The sequence below is a fragment of the Periplaneta americana genome, chromosome 13 (genome assembly GCF_040183065.1).
Source record: "Periplaneta americana isolate PAMFEO1 chromosome 13, P.americana_PAMFEO1_priV1, whole genome shotgun sequence".
Classification (NCBI taxonomy): domain Eukaryota; kingdom Metazoa; phylum Arthropoda; class Insecta; order Blattodea; family Blattidae; genus Periplaneta; species Periplaneta americana.
The window spans coordinates 148,176,858-148,189,901 of record NC_091129.1 but is presented as its reverse complement, the minus strand read 5'-3'; the positions used below and the strand labels follow the sequence as shown (position 1 = coordinate 148,189,901).

Genomic DNA, 13,044 nt, shown 5'->3' with positions numbered 1-13,044 from the left:
TGTTATATGCAGCTATGTATCTGACAAGTAAGGGTTGCTGCGCGATAAGAAAAATGTTGCGACCACGACTGCAAAGTCATTCAAGAAAGGAGTAGTCTAGCAATGATTCACATCGCATACGTCAGAACATGGCGTCTGGAGTAAAGTTGACTTCAAGTCTTTATGCATCTGTCCGTCTTATATAAAAATTGCGGCAGTCAGGAAGTAAAGGTGAATATAAGCATATAAACGTTATCTTAAGAGGGATGGGTGAGAATACAGGAGCAAGTTTCGTGACGGAGGGAAGACAGACCTGGCCTAGCAAAGTCTAGCTCTCTCTTCTAACCCGACCTTGTCTAGAAATAGCCTCGACCTTGCCAAGGGAACAAGAAAACCGCCATTCATTTGAGCTGAAACATCCCATCTGCAGTACGTCACCAACAACAGCTGACAAGAATCAGGCTCCGAGAACAGCTGTTGTCAGTCAAGATGACAGCGAATTCCCGCCGATACGGTGCATGTCCCCCTCTCCTGAGAAAGTTCACGGATTTCAAGATCGTCTCAAATTAGTCTTCAATTCGAGACAACAGACCCACAATTACGGTTTCAACCACATGCACAATATCGTAATGGTAATTTATCATTTAACGAACTTTGTAGGACAGAGACGTTATTTAGGGTCGGTGACATCATGATCCAGCATCTGGTACTTGGTACTAAGGTTCATGTCACATAAGAATGTTCTTGTAAACATAGTGAGACAAACATCGTTCTCACACTTTCCGACTGATATACTTACGTCCAAATGCTGTGCACACTAGAAATAATGACGCTAAACTAGAATCTCACATTTCATACTGATCAGATGATTATTATCACCGTTTCATAACGATTTTGGGCATCATAGAGTTCGTAGAGCTGTCGCCTGTCTTCTTCGGAAGAAGAATTGGAAAGTTTATGAAGAGGTCCACTGCATTTCTGAAGATGACTCTCACAGAAGGGCAGACACAATAGCAATAAACAGACGAACATGAATTCTATTATTCAAGTCTTCGTTGGCGTCAATATTTTCATTAAGATTGCACGATAGAAAAAAGAGCATCTTCTGGGGACCTCTGGAGAAGAAACTAAGGAAGATGCTAGTGAAGTGCTTTGTGTGGAGTGTAGCATTGTATGGGGCAGAAATATAGACATTACGACGAAGCAACTAGAAGCATTTGAAATGTGTATATGGAGAAAGATGGAGCGTGTGAAGTGGACAGACAGAATAAGAAACAAAGCTGTGTTGGAAAGAGTGGATGAAGAAACAATGATGCTGATACTGATCAGAAAGAAAAAAAAATGGCTGGGTCACTGGTTGAGAAGAAACTGCCTTCTGAAGGATGCACTGGAAGGAATGGTGAACGGGAGAAGAGTTAGGGGCAGAAGAAAATATCAGATGATAGACGACATTAAGATATACATGGATCACATGACGAGACAAAGAGGAAGGCAGAAAATAGGAAAGACTGGAAAATGGTGGGTTTTGCAGTGAAAGACATGCCCTTGGGCAGAACACTATGAATGAATGAATACAAGTTGCTCTTTTCTTGTTCAACACTGTCAGTTATTTTAGTAATAATGCACAAACTTCTGAAGAAATCACTTATGTCAAGCACTTTACAGTTCCATTCAAATAATTACAGTACAACGCGAATTTATGGATGAACTTCTTCACACATCTGTTTATAATAGAAGTCACGTTAAGTGGATGTACCTTCAGTGCTACAGTAACAGGAGACAGAATACAAGCGTCTTCTCAAAATGTAATACACGTATATAAAAATTACACAACTAGGCCTGTTCACTTTCTGTGGTAAAACTTATAGAAAGCATGCATTTCAACTTCAAAATGACCCTTGCTTCAAATTCAATCTGCTGCCTTAAACAAATAATCCTTTCATACGCCTCCTTGTGATAGTATTACATGGAAAATCCCTACTGCTGATTAGCTATCTCCAAGAATTTCTCTGTAAGCTCCGTTTTGAAGAGTTATCAACTACAGTAACACGAGATCAAATGGGTAACAGACATGTCTGCTCAGGGACAATCCGGCCGCGATTATGAAGCTTGCAGCATGAGTGAACATTCATTTTTCCCATTCATTGATAGTGGATCTAAATGTGCTAAGTGCCAAAACAACTTCCTGAGATATCGATGAAAAACCCAAATGCTTGTTAAGATACCTACAACACCGTCTTTTGACGCACGAATGAGTCATTCAGAGTTGAGCTACGACAAAGACAATTTAGTATGATGTTTTCATATGGAAGTTCCTCCCTTATATTGAATAAAATTAAATTTGAAAAATTGGCACTTAGCACATTTGGAATGTTAGGTCTTTAATTATTTAAAATGTGTTAATAAATAAAAATTATAATATTATTTAGTACTAAAATGTGTAAAAATTATGTTTTTACTTATTTTCTTCTTTGTCTATAGATCAGGAAATTGAAATCATAATACCTGGAAGCTCCGGACCTCCATAAAAATGAGCTATATAACAACACACCAAGAAATCGAAGATCTGCGGATAATGCAAAACGCTGACATAAAAATTTTGTAAAAAAACTGTAACAGGCCTTATGGTCTTATATCTGTCAGGAAGATGATACTGAGTTATTTGCTTCCTATATCAGACCCAAAATAATTACTAAAGCTCGGAACTTGGGGACTTGTGTGTCGTGTGCATGAGTAAGGTTACAGGTACAACGTACACAATGTTGACGCTGCAAGTGCTCAGGGACAGTCGTGTGTACTAAGAAAGTGGTCACATCGAATGACAGGAAGACGGACGAGGAAGCTGTGTCGTGTCGAAGCCAATGACATCCTTATCTACTATTGGTGATATAAACTTACTTAAAATGTCATACTTTGCATATTTTCACTCTGTAATGAAATATGGATTAATATTCTGGGGTAACTCGTCTGAAGCTAAACACGTTTTTGTTTTACAAAAGAAAGCTATAAGAATACTGACCGGTGTGCATAAAAGGACCTCATGTAAAAATATTTTCCGAAACTTAGAAATCTTGACTTTACCTTGTGAATACATTCTTTCCCTAATGATGCTGTATATTAAGAACCAAGATAAATTCAGTACTAATCAAGACATCCATCATTTTAATACAAGACATAAATCAGATCTTCATCTACCCTCTGTTAGTCTAAGCTGTTTTAAAAAAGGAGTTCGCTATTCATGTATAACAGTCTTCAATGCACTGCCTAATTATTTTAAGATTTGAAGAACAACGAGAAAAGGTTCAGAAAAGAATTAACCAAATTTCTACATACTCATACCTTCTACACAATTGATGAATTGTTTATGCTTGTGAATTGAATTATTCTACTTAAATGACATGTACAATTTTATATAGCTCAACTAAAATATGTTTTTATATTGACTTAATCTGTTTACTATGTATTGTATTTTTTGTTTAGCATAACTGATGAATTGTATGTACTGTAAATTGAATAGTATACTGTATAGGTCAACTGATGAATTGTTTAAGCTTATAAATTGAATTAATCTACTTCATATGAATTGTATAGCTTAACGAAAATAAGTTTGTAAATTGAACTAATTTGATTGTATATGTTTGTATAGTTTGGCTGATGAATTGTATATGTTCTTAAAATGATTTCTAGTCTGTGTAGCTCTACTGATGAATTGTATATAGACCTACTGTAAATTGAATGGTAATATGTATAGCTCAACTGATGAATTGTTTATGATTATAAATTGAATTAATCTACTTCATATTAATTGCACAAATTTGTATAGCTTAATGAAAGTATGCTACTTTGTATTTTATATATTTGTATAGTTTTGGCCGATGAATTGTATATGCTTTAAATTGAATAGTAATCTATATAGCTCTACTGATATTGTTTGTGTTTGTAATTTGAAGTAGTTTGCATGATATGTATTATCAATTTCTGTATATCACAACTGGTTGAATTGTTTATGCCTTAAATTTAATTAAATTGTTTTGTATTATAATATAGCTCAACTTATGAATGATCGTTTGCGTTTGTAAATTTAATAATCTGATTGGCTATGTATTGTATACTTTTAGTAGAGCCATCGATGTAGCTCAGTCGGCAGACTCGCCGGGCCGCTGATCCGGAGCTGCGTTCGGGCTTGGGTTGGATCCCCCTTTGGACTTTGGTTTCTTCGGAGGTTTTCCCCAGCCGTGGGACTGAAGCCGGATGGTCTATGGCGAGTCCTTGGCATCAACTCCTTTGATTTGATTACCCCCTTTGATTTGATTACCTGGTTGGGTTTTTCCGAGGTTTCCCCCACCGAAAAGGCAAATGCCGGGTAATATTTTGGCGAATCCTCGGACCTCATCTCATCTCACTACATCTCGCCAAAATGTAAAAAAAAAATGTAAAAAAAATGTAAAAAAATGTAAAAAAATGTAAAAAAATTGTACAAAATTGTAAAAATTGTAGAAAATTACTAAATTGTAAAACTATAAAAATTTGTAAAAATTGTAATTGTAATATTGTAAAATGTTGACATGTTCCACATCTTAAAGCTTCATTGCTCATGTAAGATCTATGGAATAAAATAAATGAATGAATGAATGAGAGAATTACAGGTAAACGGTCTGTTTGAGAAATTATAAAATACGTGTTATTCGAATGGGTATTATAGGCCTAGAAGTTTGAAAATACATTTTTTTAATTTAGGTACAGAATTTCGTGGAGGACTTCGGAGAAGATACATTATTTTCTTCGAATGGAAAGTTTATATTTTGTAAGTTGTGCCACACAAACTAGAGGCTGGAAATGGTGAAAGACATTGCAGTCTCTTAATTCGGTGGAAAATTTGTCCACAGCCATGGAACAAGTCGTAGAGGGACCTGCCCTAGTAGTGGCACACAAATTGAAAACTATTTTCGACAAAAATTTGGGATATAAGTTACTTATCTTTCTCAGATACGAGATCAGCTAGCAACTGCTGAAAATCGAATAGAGAACAGTAACAGTGAAAACATTCAGTACTTTAAGTTTCTTCCCGTCACGTCATGTGACGTGGAAATAAGTTTTCTCGTTTCAAATCATGTTTAACTAACAGACGAAGAAGTTATGGGTTCGAAAATCTTCGAATGTACGTAGTCATACACTGTAATAAAATGTATAGAGCAGAACAGTAAATTTGATATATTTCTCGTGTTTATTTTCATTATACATATGCTTTAGAATTACGTGTTTCAACCTACCATAATACAATCAATATGTTGTTACAGCCAGAAACCACTTTTATAGCAGACCTGACTGTACCTCCGTGCTGGAAGCGGGAGTTGTTGACATGGAAGTCCAGTCGCTTAGCCACGTGCAAAGGCACAAGTCCCCAAGTTCCGAGCTTTGGTTATAATACTATCAATATGTTGTTCCAACCAGAAACTACCTTTATAGCAGACCTGCCAGTACCTCCGTGCTGGAAGAGGGAGTTTGTTGACATTGAAGCCCGCTCGCAAAGACACGTTTAAAGACACAAGTCTCCAAGTTCCGAGCTTTGATAATTACTCACTTGTTCAAGCGACAAGAACCCTTTCGATTATTGTCATCCCATTCCTTCTTTAATCATTGAGCAGAAATTAAAACTGATATATAAACTAACGTGAGCTAACTTAATTATTGATACAAGAAGTGATAATCTTGAATATCATGAATGGACGTTACATTGAGCACCTCCTATTAACAAGTGTTCAGATCTCAGAAAGTATGTGTTGTAGGACCCATGTTTATTAGGCATTTTTTTCTTGTTTTGATGTATACTATCACCTCTTGAAATATTGGATACATTTTTAACACTCTGTATTTGTTAAGGGTAGTGAATGGAACAGATTAGAGAGACAGGGAAAACCAGACAAGTGACTGGGCTTTTTGTTACTTTCTCTCCCACCCTCTCAACATGATCCATAGCCACTGCCATCGTGATCTAACAGAGATCGAAAAGCCATTGCCCACAGCGGTAAAAAAAAAAAAAAAAATATTCAAGTAGACACCATCCTCAAGTTCATAATCAGGCAGCTGTCAACAGCTTGGTACTCTAAACTTTGAAAGCCCGGGAGAAAATCTATAAAGAAAGAGTGAAAAACCTTCAAACAGAACGACAAATGACTATTCAAGAGTCAAGCATTTTATTTACTTTAAGTGTTACTTTACACAATACGTTAATCTGCGTGTCCACTTATTTTTAAGTGTATTTTCATTCCAACCAGAAAATTCTATCGTCTAACAGTAAATAGTGAAAAATGAAATACACAGTATGAAAAGTTGTCATGAACATTACCTGGCCTTAGAATTTAAGTCCGTTTTGATAGCAATGTGTAACAAAACACTGTCTCATGTTTTGAAAGGAGAACTCCAATTGTCTCTTGGAATTGTATTGTATTGTATTTATTAACATTCCATGGTATTCATACATGCTTACAGCTAGAATATGGAACAAGTCAAAAAACTTAATACTGTTATAAAATCTTAATTTATAGTCACAGTCTAGATGAAATATATACAGACGAGATTTACAATATAGTCTACTAGTACAACACATAGTTTTAGTATCAATTTCATGAAGTGTTATTGAACGTCATGAATTCACCTACAGAATAGAAGGCGTGAGAAATTAGGTACTTCTTTAATTTGGCCCTAAATAATTTTATGTTTTGAGTTTCATTTTTTATATCGATAGGGAGGCTATTAAAAATTTTTACTGCCATATAACGCACTCCTTTTTCATAGGACGATAGACTTGCCGATGGAGTATGAAAGTCATTTTTTGACGTGTATTTATGCTATGAACTGTTGAATTAGTTACAAAGTTTTCACGATTACATACGAGGAAGACTATTAATGAAAAGATATACTGACAAGCCATGGGCATTATTTGTAGTTTTTTGAAAATAGTCCTACACGACTCCCTAGATTTGGCACCTACTATTATTCTAATTACTCTTTTTTGTAATAGAAATATATTGTTACTATCTGTGGAATTTCCCCAGAATATTATTCCAAAACTCATTACCGAGTGGAAGTATGCAAAGTATATTGTTTTTAAGGTATTGATATTTACTATCTTTTGCATAGATATAATAGCAAAAGAAGCTGAATTTAGTTTGGGGGTAATTTCTTTAATAGTTTGGGGGTAATTTCTTTAATAGATCTGTACGGAATAGAACTTCGTTCCACATCACTTGAAGTGACTGAAATACCTGATTCTGCCAAGAGCACTCATATCTTGCACGGATTCTTAGCCAGCACAGAGTTCAGTTTATTTTGCACAGCATCCTCTATTTTCTCTTTAGTATGGCGCAATTCCTCAACAGGTTTCCATCATGTTCGAACTTCCTGGTAACATGAGACACTGTTTCTGATGACTGTCGATTTGCTTTGAATAATCAAGAGAAATTATCGTGTTTTTAAGTGAAAGTGAAGCCTCCATTGTCCTGGTCCAATCTATGTACATGACTTGCTCTATCTCCTAAACACGTGGAGTTTTGCTATTTCTTCAACGGTTTTCTTTTTTTTCAATGGCGGTACTTCACTCTTTGTTATTCACCCAAGCGTCCCCATGTAGGAGTGATGCACACAAGCTGTAGTTATTTTTGTCGCTGTTTTCAGCGTTACTCTCGGTGTACATGGGATGCGAACTACATAGCACCCCATGATGATTAATGAAGCAATGGTAAAATGTTAATAGGAGAACCTACTCACTACCAAGCATAAATCCAAGTACATGACAAAATTTTTGTCTGAATAATCTTTCGGCTGGAGGAAAATTTCTGTAAATACTACTTCATTTCTCTTAAGCAATACTTTCTTAGATATAGGATATAGACCTATATCGTTCCATTTGCCAGTTTTATGTAAAGAAGAAAATCAAGAAGAAAACTGTTTGAGCCGATTTTGAATGAGCAATATATACTGGGTGTTCATTTCAAAGTGTGTCATGACGTCACTGTTGTGAGTCAGCGATTTGAAGCGAGTTTCAGCTTTTATGCCAGAGAAGTTGCCCATTATTCAAGACGTTCAACCTGAACTTGAGAACGTGTACGGTATAACTTGAACGTCGTAGCAACAGATGGCGGTCTTTACGGTCTGTGTGCTACCATAACCTCTTTCGAACTGTGTTTTGCGCGGGCAAGTCGTACGCAGGGTATTTGTTATCATCGGTTGCGTACGGCAACATTCCACAACACAAATCAAATGTTCCGTGTCTATGTTGACCGTGCAAGTTAATGTCAACAAATACGTAAGTAATCGTCTTAACCCTCTCCCCATATCCCGACAGTAAGAAAAAAACTCACCTCAATATGTGTTTCCAAACAGTTCACATTCCTGCCATTACCGGCGTTACCGTACGTATCGGTACGTACTCTTCAGAAGGAACGCCGTACTTGCCAGGCAACTTCTCTGGCACATAGGTAATACGCCTCTGCGGAAGTGTAGGAAGATTGAATTCTCTAGGCTAATTGGCTAGCTACATGACGACATACAGAGAGCCATGACACACTTTGAACTGAACACGCAGTATTTTTAAAATAAAGATACAGAAACTTATTAAAACTTTTATAGCTCAGAAGTACCATTCTCGCAAAATGTACTGATTCTCTCCGAGGGCGCGAGACAAATTTTGAAAATTTAAGGTATGAGGGCACCAGAAAACGTTAAAAACTACTACTGTTGTAGAAGTCGTTGTATCTTAGTTTCTTTAAAACAAGAATCAAACATATAAAAAATTATAAAACCAGTTTTTATCAAGTATTTCGTTCTGCTTGTTGGCAGAACCGGATTCAGCCGAGGACACCGTCGGGTGGATGGAATGACGATCTGGGTGGGAACCCATAGCTGATGATGAGCACAAAAAGCGCCGACCGAACTCGCGCGAGACGCGGTCCAAGTCGCTGGGAGCGCGATACAGAAATAACACACCAGTTATGTAATGCATTCACAGGGCGTGCATAATACGCATTTTTAAAGAAACTATGAAAGGATTTTGGCGAGTTTCCTGGAAGGAATGGACATCAATTCATAGTACGAAACATATGTTACTCTAATTAACGTTGCATTTAGTCTAGCTTCTTCCACGTGAAAATTTAAATGTAATTATAAGTGCATTTCTCAACTGGTATAGGCAGACCAGCAAGAATTCATTACTTACTTACTTACTTACTTATTGGCGTTTAAGAACCCGGAGGTTCAGTGCCGCCCTCACATAAGCCCGCCATTGGTCCCTATCCTGAGCAAGATTAATCCAGTCTCTATCATCATATCCCACCTCCCTCAAATCCATTTTAATATTATCTTCCCATCTACGTCTCGGCCTCCCCAAAGATCTTTTTCCTTCCGGCCTCCCAACTAACACTCTATATGCATTTCTGGATTCGCCCATACGTGCTACATGTCCTGCCCATCTCAAACGTCTTGATTCTATGTTCCTAATTATGTCAAGTGAAGTATGCAATGCGTGCAGCTCTGCGTTGTGTAACTTTCTCCATTCTCCTGTAACTTCATCCCTCTTAGCCCCAAATATTTCTCTAAGAACCTTATTCTCAAACACCCTTAATCTCTGTTCCTCTCTCAAAGTGAGAGTCCAAGTTTCACAACCATACTGAACAACCGGTAATATAACTGTTTTATAAATTCTAACTTTCAGATTTTTTGACAGAAGACTAGATGACAAAAGCTTATCAACCGAATAATAACACGCATTTCCCATATTTATTCTGCGTTTAATTTCCTCCCGAGTGTCATTTATATTTGTTACTGCTGCTCCAAGATATTTGAATTTTTCCACCTCTTCGAAGGATACATCTCCAATTTTTATAGTTCCATTTCGTACAATATTCTGGTCACGAGACATAATCATATACTTAGTCTTTTCGGGATTTACTTACAACAAGAATTCATAACCGTCCTATTATTATAATCGTAATCATCCGAAAATAACTTATTAGACCACTTGGCTTCTTCAATCATTCCTAGGACTATTAGAGATTTACTTAAAAATGCTGCTGGTTAATTCGGGCGTCCTCTGCAATTATCTGAGTGATTCCTGACTTAACAGACAAACAAACTGTCCCTTACGTCACACAAACTCGTATCAGCTTTATAATGCAAGAGGAGAGAGCGATAAATAAAAAAAATAACAGAATTAATTAGAAAACGTCGATTTTTTAGTATGCAGCTATTCTTTTCAGGATTTTCTGTGTTCGTGTGTATCACTATATAATTCCTGGACCTATATGCTAAGCATGCAAAATTGCCTTATTTTAATTACTGAATTATTGCTTTTAATGAAACATAGTTTATATTTTACTGGCATCTGTAGGCCTATGCGTATCTCAATAATTTTGTTCTTACATAGTGAGTCCCACCGAAGGTTCCCGGTGATTCTGTCGGCCCACCAGCGGCAGTTCCCCACCCCGCTAATGTCGCTGTATGCATCCGCGAACTCACGACGCTTTGGCGGATTAAAACTTACAGTATTATACGTAGGCCTACACTCGAGTGCACTGATGAAATGAAATGGAATTTACGGAAGGGGGCACTATGACACAGCACTGCGACCTATTACGATCTAGTCCACAACTGTGGAGACACGATTAGCGCATCTGGCCGCGAAACCCGGTCGGAGCAAATTATCTGATTGAGGTTTTTTCGGGGTTTTCCCTCAACCGAATACGAGCAAATGTTGGGTAACTATCGGTGCTGGACCCCGGACTCATTTCACCGGCATTATCATCTTCATCTCATTAAGACGTTAAATAACCTGAGATGTTGATACAGCGTAGTAAAACAATCTACTGTTACGATCTATTGCGCTAACCCTTAAGCTAGGCGCATTCCCAAACCCACACCGGCTGACTACACTAAGGTTCGCTGCGTACCCAGGTTTCGAGTAGGCAACCCCCCTCGTCCCTACGTCAGCCTCATCCATGGGTCGCCAGCCTGCGATCGGAGAATGCTATGGAATGATGACGAATATGAAAATGAAAAATCCCATACCTGACCGGGGCTCGAATCCGGGCCGCCTGCGTTATTGCTACAAATTCTGATGCGTTTTGAGAGCAAGAAAGGAAAACGTTTGAAACGAGTCATTGTTGGCGGCATCGATTTCGTACTATTTTAACTCAATAGCGTTCAAATTATTTTTCGTTTCTTGCTACGACATTGGATAATTTAATATAAACGCAAAACAAACCGAGAAATTATTATTATTATATTCTGTCATAATGTTAAAATATGTAAAATTATGTAATATGGTATGAAATATGTAATATTATATCAAATATGTAAAAAATGTAAAATAAAATATATGATCAAGATTCCTACATGCGTATTTCATCAACATTAATTGTCTTTCATTCGTCCATAAATATGTAGCATTAAAATATGTAATTACATAAAATCCGAACTCTACTAATATGTATAGGCCTAAATCAATAGTTTGAGAAATAAATATTATTTTAATGTACCGAAGTACATATGATATTTCCATGCAGATATTCTGCGTCATCATACGATGAAAGAGTAATGGAACGGAGAAAAATTCTCTCCGGCACCGGGATTTGAACCCGGGTTTTCAGCTCTACGTGCTAATGCTTTATCCACTAAGCCACACCGGATACCCATTCCGGTGTCGGACAGAATCGTCTCAGTTTAAGTTCCAACTCTTGGGTTCCCTCTAGTGGCCGCCCTCTGCACTACGTCATAGATGTCCGGTGTGGCTTAGTGGATAAAGCATCAGCACGTAGAGCTGAAAACCCGGGTTCAAATCCCGGTGCCGGAGAGAATTTTTCTCCGTTCCATTACTCTTTCGTCGTATGATGACGCAGAATATCTGCATGGAAATATCATATGTAGGTCTACTTCGGTACATTAAAATAATATATATGATATGCGTAAATCACTTCGTGATTTAAGACGGCGCTTATTCCGTCGGATCCCGGCCAACTAGTCACTCACAACGAGTGCACCTCAGCACATGTTGGACTTCGGTCCTACGTTCATAGACATCTATGACCTAGTGCAGAGGGCGGCCACTAGAGGGAACCCAAGAGTTGGAACTTAAACCTGAGACGATTCTATCCGACGCCGGGGTGGTATCCGGTGTGGCTTAGTGAATAAAGCATCAGCACATAGAGCTGAAAACCCGGGTTTAAATCCCGGCGCCGGAGAGAATTTTTCTCCGTTCCATTACTCTTCCATCGTATAAATATGTAGCATTAAAATATGTAATTACATAAAATTCGAACTCTACTGATATGTATAGGCCTAAATCAATAGTTTGAAAAATAAACATTAACAACAGACTAAAAAACTTTTTACTGTCTCCTGCAAAATTTCCTGAATGGCACTTACAACCTTTGCCATTTCCATTCTTCACATATTTACATAGATTATAAGATAATCGTTTTCAGGTGAGACAGTAAGTGTCTGTTATTCTCATTATGGGTAATGGTAGATGACAGAGGAGTACCAAACGAAAACTTTATACAAATCTGGCTTTCAGGTAGTAGCTCCCTGTAAAGCAGGTTCGAATAATTTCAAGGAAAAATTGTTCCGGAGCCGGGTATCGATCCCGGGACCCTTCGCTTAGCGCGCGAACGCTCTACCGACTGAGCTACCCCAGGAATTATACACGACACCGTCACAATTTTTCCTTTTATATCCACACAACTCAAATGAGCTGCCAAGACGCCAGAAATCAACTACGAGTGCACACAATACTGTGTAACTTAATTTGTGGCTTTCTGTTAACGCACCTCCAGTAACGAATGCATTATACAAATCTGGCTTTCAGGTAGTAGCTCCCTGTAAAGCAGGTTTGAATATATATAAAAGGAAAAATTGTGACGGTGTCGTGTCGTGTATAGTTCCTGGGGTAGCTCAGTCGGTAGAGCGTTCGCGCGCTAAGCGAAGGGTCCCGGGATCGATAACCGGCTCTGGAACAATTTTTTCTTGAAATTATTCAAACCTGCTTTACAGGGAGCTACTACCTGAAAGCCA

At 37.7% G+C, this 13,044-nt stretch overlaps 1 protein-coding gene and 1 non-coding gene across 3 annotated transcripts in view; both read right to left on the bottom strand.

Moving 5' to 3' along the window:
- The window catches only part of Hr39 (Nuclear hormone receptor FTZ-F1 beta), a 383,352-nt gene that overhangs the window by 329,350 nt on the left and 40,958 nt on the right, over window positions 1-13,044 (bottom strand). The gene's annotated exons all lie outside the window — the stretch shown is intronic.
- TRNAS-GCU (transfer RNA serine (anticodon GCU)) lies at window positions 12,596-12,669 on the bottom strand. The gene has a single exon. It is a non-coding gene; the product is annotated as a tRNA-Ser (tRNA).